At 43.1% G+C, this 7,500-nt stretch overlaps 1 protein-coding gene across 1 annotated transcript in view; it reads right to left on the reverse strand.

The window, feature by feature from the left end:
- Window positions 1-7,500, reverse strand: part of LOC122254623 (uncharacterized) — a 159,671-nt gene that overhangs the window by 136,596 nt on the left and 15,575 nt on the right. The window lies entirely within an intron of this gene.

Here is a 7,500-nt window from a genome sequence, read left to right on the forward strand (position 1 = left end):
ATGCAAATGTATGGAACCTTCCAGCATGAATTAATAGATAATGATAAATACATTCCATGATGATTTTAAAAAGAAAAATCAGAACATTCTTCACTAATCTATAGATCACACGTAACCACAAAACAATAAAAAATATATAAAATACAAATTAAAAGCAACGAATAAACGCGAATCACATATCTATAAAAAAAAAAAAACATTAGTATCAATCACACACGAACAAATCATTTCTTCAGCTGAAAAAACTTTCCTGAAGAAGCGAGTATGCATCGACGTAGCACTGACCTATTAACTCATTTAAATATATTTTCGCCGGTCTAGCACCTACCCGTTAGAAACCCTCTAGCATTCCCCCGGGGTTCCCCTGAGGGTTTCACGGACCCCAATTAGGGCATAAATAGGCAAATCAAGTGTTTTCTAATTAAAGAGGATAATAACACAATTAACATAGGCACGCGTGCACACACAAACATTCTCTCTCTTTCTCTATCTATATCTCTTTCTCTCTCTCTCTCTCTCTCTCTCTCTCTCTCTCTCTCTCTCTCTCTCTCTCTCTCTCTCTCTCTCTCTCTCTCTCTCTCTCTCTCTCTCTCTCTCTCTCTACCTCTATCTCTTTCTCGGTCTCTCCCTCTCCCTCACAGCAGTATTAATTTAAAATGCAAAACTAATCATCGCAAAGTGGAAAAACTAACGTTCTTATTTGATAATACTAATACATAATAATAATGAAAATACTAACATTGATAGCACTAATAACAACAAAGCAAATAACACCAAAAAAAAAAAAAAAAAAAAAAAAAAAAAAAAAAAAAAAAAAAAAAAAAAAAAACCAGCAACAGTAATAGTGTCAATCAATGATAATAACGACTACAATAATAATACCAGCACAACACCAGTGCAATATCGGTACCATACCAGTGATATACCAACACAATATTACCACAATACCAGACAATACAAACACAATACCGACACAATACCAGTGAAATACCAGCACATCACCGACACAATACCAGCAAAATACTGACAAAATACCAGCACAATACGGACAAAATACCAGCACAATCCCAACGCAATACCAGCACAATACTGATACAATCCCAACGCAATCCCGACAAAATCCCAGCACAATACCGACACAAAACCAGCACAATACGGACAAAATACCAGCACAATCCCAACGCAATGCCGACAAAATACCAGCACAATACCGACACTAAATTCCAAAAGGCGAAAAGCACCTCCCACTGGACTCGCCCACAGAACCCGTCCATAGTTCACTTTCAACACCAGACGAACAGAATCAACACAAAACCTGATAAACGGGGGAGAAAGTTGAACAAAGAAGACTTATGGTGCTGGTGTGTGTGTGTGTGGGGGGGGGGGGGTTAATGTGATGATGATAATGATGCTTGTGATGATGCTGGTGGTGATTGTGGAGGTGATGATGATGGTGATGATAGTCATGATGATAGTGATGATAGTGGTGGTGGTGTTGATAGTAATTACGATGCTGATGGCTGCCAATATTGACATAAACAACAATACCAGTACAAAGACAACGTTAACCAAAATAAGACATACATACACAGACAAATAAACAAATAAAAAACGTCTCAAGACAACAAGAAGGAAAATAAAAGGTGAAACAGCAAAGGCACGACCGTGAGAGCGAGAGAGACGGCGGAACATCCGACACAGATGGTGAAGTTTCATGCAATTTTACGGCATTCTCTCTCTCCTTTCCTCTCCTCCTCCATCTCCATTTTTATATTCTTTCTTATCAATGTGTGTGTGTGTATGTATGTATGTATGTATGTATGTATGTATGTATGTATGTATGTATGTATGTATGTATGTATGTATGTATGTATATATATATATATATATATATATATATATATATATATATGTGTGTGTGTATGTGTGTGTGTGTGTATGTGTGTGTGTGTGTGTGTGTGTGTGTGTGTGTGTGTGTGTGTGTGTGTGTGTGTGTGTGTGTGTGTGTGTGTGTGTGTGTGTGTGTGTAGGCACACACATGTACTCATATACTCTCTCTCTCTCTCTCTCTCTCTCCCCTCCTTTTTTTCTTTCTTTCCTTCTTTCTCTTTTCCTCGCCAGTCTACATTCCTCTCCACATCTCTTTCTCTGTCCTTCGCTCTCTTTCTCTCTATTCCTCTTTCTCTGTCTCTTCCCCCCTCCCCCCATAACTATCAACCGCCCGAGCCAGCCTGCCCCCCCCCACCCCCCCCACAAGCGCAAGCACAAGCCGTGCCTCTCCCTAGTCTCCGCTCGGCGTGACACAAGGCATCGACAACAGTGCCATTTAAATCCCTTTAAATTGGAGCTAATCAGTGGCACAATGGCAACACGCAGCTCGAGACGACATGGCACTACCCCTCACCCCACCTCCCCTCTCCCCCTCCCATTCGTACACCGGTGAAGAGGGGGGGTCCTTATCTTATCTCTTCGTCACTATTCTCCTTCTTTATCGGCATTTTTTTGGTAAACTTGATAATCGGTTATTATCGTTCTGACGGCGGTGGTCATAATAAAAAAAAACGCTATTATAGTAACAAGGATTTCCGGTGGTACCACTACTATCCTTATCATTTCATTACATTTATTACCATCACTACAATCAATACGATCACCGATCTTACCAAAATCAACGTTATCATCAATAACTATTATCATCACCACTGTCTCTACATGTCCATCTCTCTACTTCCCTCAGCCTTCTCGTCACCATCACCCTCATCACCACCACTACTCATCACCACCACTCCTCATCACCACAGCATCCCCATCTAGCGCGACTCGCCAGCGCAGTTCGCGTCGAAAGGAAATAAGCTTGGTAATCAAGAGAAGTGAGCTTAATAAGCCTCGCTTGAGCTCTTGACGCACCTGTCTTTATCATCAACAGAATCTGATCATCAACTTATCTTATATATGTTGGCGATGAATTCAACCTGTCTATCTATGTTGTATTATACCAGATGCACAAGTAAACAAATAGATGCAACAACACAAACAAACATAAATCATCCACGGTTATCCAACGATAAGGCTGAGTGAGTAATCCTCGCATTTTATCACTCCTAATTCCGATAAGAAATAAAATGTATATATATTTCAACAAACCGAATACCCAAAATAAAATACATATAAGAAAGACAAACAAGCAAACAGTATACAAACCTTCACGTGGCAAAAAAAAAAAAAAAAAAATTAAAATAAATAAATAAAATAAAGTTAACTTCTCAAAGAAAGTTTTCCCCTCGCTCTCGCCTCCGCTCCTCCAATCAGCCACCATAAATAAATTTTCCAATCTATCGCATGATCTACCGCATGGGTTAACCACCGCGATGCAAACAAGCACAACGGTTAACAGTGGCAGCATGATTCATCTTTATCAGGACGATGCGACGCCTTATTTGGGGATAATGCGACGAGCAAAGACTCTCACCGTTATCACGCACTCGTGTAAATACGGCTTATTTATCTGACAGATAGAGAGAGAGAGAGAGAAAGGTGGAGAGAGAAAAAGGGAGATGGAGATGGAGATGGAGGGAGGGAGAGAAGAAAAAGAAGAGAATAAAGTAATAAAAAAAAAGACGAAAGAAAGAGAAACGAGAGAAAAAAAAACAGAAACTGAAACAAAACGCAGACAAGAGAGATATAGCACGCACGACACACACACACACACAAAAAAACACCCCCCTTCCCCCCAAAAAAAAAAAAATCAATACCAGAAAACGCAATACGGAAAACCTCCCCCCCAACACAAACCAACAGGCAAGGAAGGGAGAGCGGCGCGCGAGGGAGATAGCATAACTTGAGGTAACTGCCCATTTCCGGCGTGTGAACATGCCCGGCCGCCCGTATGGACCGGGCTGCTCATTCAAACTTTAGTCCACCTTTCTCTCTCGAGCCATCCTTTGCTCCACTTTATGGCTTTATTAGTATTTCGTTTCTATGTATCATTTTGTTTGTATATTCTCTGATTATGGTCTGGCTTGCGTTTTCGATGTCTGTCTGTCTACCTGTCTGTCTGTGTCTTTCTCATATCGGCTCTTCCCCATTTTCATTTATTTTCTCACTATGCCTCTCATCTTTTCCCTTCTCTCTCCTCCCATTTCTTACAATTTTTCTCCTCCCTCATAGGCTCTCTCTTCTCACACTCCCTATTCTCTAATGCCTTCTCTCTCCTTCCTCTCTTCTCAGTCCCTCTCCTCTCTTCTCTCTTCTCACAATCCTTCTCCTCTCTTCTCTCTCTTCCTTCCCGTCTTCTCACAATCGCCTCTCCTCCCTCCTCTCTTCTCGCCATTCTTTTTCTCCCTCCTCTCCTCCCCGCTCCCCCCACTCCTGCGCCGCCGCCTCCTTTGTACCAACGAACCTTGCTATTAACACACGCCCGCTCGTAATCATGCAGTGATCGCTCGATTTGATGGGCGCCGTTTTGGTGGCGGTTCGCACTCGCCAACCCGGGATTTCTATATTTATCGCGTATGGCGTTCAGAGTATCGGTACTTTTGAACGTGTTCTTTTCTCAACGACTTTTGTCCCGGCGTTTCCATGTTTCTCTTCGCTTCTTTTGCTTCTCTGGCTTGTGTTTGCTTTCTTTATCGGTTGGTTCTTCTTGGTTGCCTTCTTTCATGGCATGGGGAGATAGATGTCTCGGCGAGCGAATTCGACTAAGTGAATAATGGTCGACGATTCGAATTTTTCCTTCGATTGAGAAACCTATTACATTTCGACGCGGCAAGAGCGTGAGAATGTGACTAACCGGCAACTCGGTGTCCACAGCCCAACGGTCACATCATGCATTAATTTGTTTGTTCGCATTGTTTGCCTGTGAAAACATTTCCATTGTAAAACGCGATACAGAATGCATTTATTGCGCTGTGCAGCAGCCCATAGACCTATGCCATGTACACATTAAAACCCAAAATGCATGAATAATCACAGTCTACATAAAACCATCAAACAACGAAAAGCAAAATGCCAACTTTCAAAAACAACAACAATCACACACGCACAAATCCAAAGAGAAATGACACACTCCTCTACGATCTACTCCTGGCACTAATCTGCGACGTCCTGCCTGTACTACAGCAGCGGCTTATATCGACTGAAGGAAGGAGATTATTAATGGTTACAAACACGTAATGGCGCTGACATCCGCCAAGGGACAGCGGAGAGAGAGACATCAGGGTGTGTGTGTGGAGAACCTGATACTCATTTAAGCTTCATCGTTTCTTGCTTCGGCTGATTTCTTCTTCTTCTTCTCCGCCTCCTTTCCTTGATTCGCTCTTTCTTTCTTACTCTCTTTCTCTCTTATTAATTAACGTTATTGTTGGATGTCGCCACTTTTTTTGTTTTCATTTTGCCCCCGTTTGTTGTTTCCTCCTCTTTTCACCTGCCTGCCTACCTGTCTGTCTGCCTTTATGTCTGTCTGTCTTGCTGAGAGTGAGTGAGTGAGTGCTTGTGGGGTGCGTGTGAACGAGTGTGTGCGTGTATTTCCGTCCTTGTATGCTTGTACTTACATATGCAACATTATGCATGTTTACGCGTTTTCCTGCCAAAACCCCGTCAACGCGTTAAACTTGGCCGTAAGTAGAGTGTTTTTGTCCGACCTTCCGCCTTTTATAAATATTAGTGAAACGCACACAATGCCCGATGCTGCTGCCCCGTGCGAGAGGCTCTGTTTATAATCCCAATTGGGCCTCGCTTCGTAGTCTTTCTCGCTGATTATCACTGGTTAGGCTCGCTCGTAGGATTAGGTGAAGTACAGACGCGCTGGGGCACATGTTAATATGAGGGAGGGAGGGAGAGGGAGAGGGAGAGGGAGAGAGGGAGAGGGAGAAAGAGAGAGAGAGAGAGGGGGGGGGGGAGACGGAGAGAGAGAGAGGGAGAGAGAGAGAGAGAGAGAGAGAGAGAGAGAGAGAGAGAGAGAGAGAGAGAGAGAGAGAGAGAGAGAGAGAGAGAGAGAGAGAGAGAGAGAGAGAGAGTTGGGAGAGGAGAGAGAGAGAGAGAGAGAGTGGGGGGGAGAAAGAGAGAGAGAGAGAGAGAAAAAAGAAAGAAAGAAAGAAAGAAAGAAAAGAAGAGAGAAAGAAAGAAAAAAAGAAAGAGAGAGGAGAGAGAGAGAGAGAGAGAGAGAGAGAGAGAGAGAGAGGAGAGAGAGAGAGAAAGAAAGAGAGAGAGAGAGAGAGAGAGAGAGAGAGAGAGAGAGAGAGAGAGAGAGAGAGAGAGAGAGAGACGCAAAAAAAGAAACAGACAGCATAAAAAGAGATGACGACAAAAAGGGAGCGGGAGAGGGGAAAAAAAGTGAGTGAAATTATGTGTTTACCGTCTAGAAGCTTCCGGACTGCCAACCGCCAGGCGCTGGTGTGTGACACTCTGGAGATGGCAGTTCAGGCGTCACTTCATCGGAATCTGTCACGTCAGGCATGCTTGACACTCGCATGACAGGTAAACCGAAGAGCGCATGCGGAACTAACATGGTGTGTGAACTATGGCGAGTCATGACGAAGGAGTCTAGGTCAGTTTTTTTTTTCTTCTTTGGGGGGTTCCGTTTTGAATTGCTCTCTTTATCGCTCCTCCTCCTCTCCCCCCCCCCTCTCTCTCTCTCTCTCTCTCTCTCTCTCTCTCTCTCTCTCTCTCTCTCTCTCTCTCTCTCTCTCTCTCTCTCTCTCTCACTCTCATCAATAAACTTGCTAAAGTATATACGTCTGTATCAGTCTGTTTCTCTGCAATTTTTCCCTCATTCTTTCCCCTCACCCCCCCCCCCACACACACAAATAAAGGATATCAACAACAAATTGGAAAAAAAAAAAAAACGAAAAACAAAAGTGACTCCGACTAAACCCTTTAACCCTCCCTCGACCCCCCCACCCTCCCCCTCCCTCGAGCCTCACCCCAACTCCCACCCTCGAAATAAATTCGCTTGGAAGCAATTACACCAATCCTTCTTCTTTGGCTTCGCTGGCCGATGAAGGTCGAAGCGTGGAGGGGGGGTGGGGTGAGGGGAGGGGGCGGCATTCCCTCCCAATCACGCCCCTAAGCCCCTGGGGAGGCGAGGGGCTTAGGGCACGACGACTCAGCTGACCCCGTCCTCCTCGGTAGGAGCCCCTGCCTTCAAGCACACCGAAATCATATATATACATAAAAGTATAGCAATAATAATAATAATAACAATAAAATAAAAGTAATGATAACGATAATAAAGATGAAATAATAATTATGATAATAATAATGACAATGAAATAATAATAATTATAATAAGAATTATAAAAATTTATTTCCATGAACTATTAATAAGTGGCTCCTGCCTCTCTTGTTTTGCATAGGCATGTTGAAGTGCATTCAGGTAAGCAGGTACAAACGCGTGTACACGTGAACGCACTTGGTCACAGACAGACACAAAAACACATACATACTTTAAAAATAACCATACACACACATTACAAACACACACAGATAAAATAAGATACACAC

This window comes from Penaeus japonicus, unplaced genomic scaffold, assembly GCF_977035675.1.
Source record: "Penaeus japonicus unplaced genomic scaffold, GWHDUDI00000001_assembly GWHDUDI00000040, whole genome shotgun sequence".
In the NCBI taxonomy this organism is placed as follows: domain Eukaryota; kingdom Metazoa; phylum Arthropoda; class Malacostraca; order Decapoda; family Penaeidae; genus Penaeus; species Penaeus japonicus.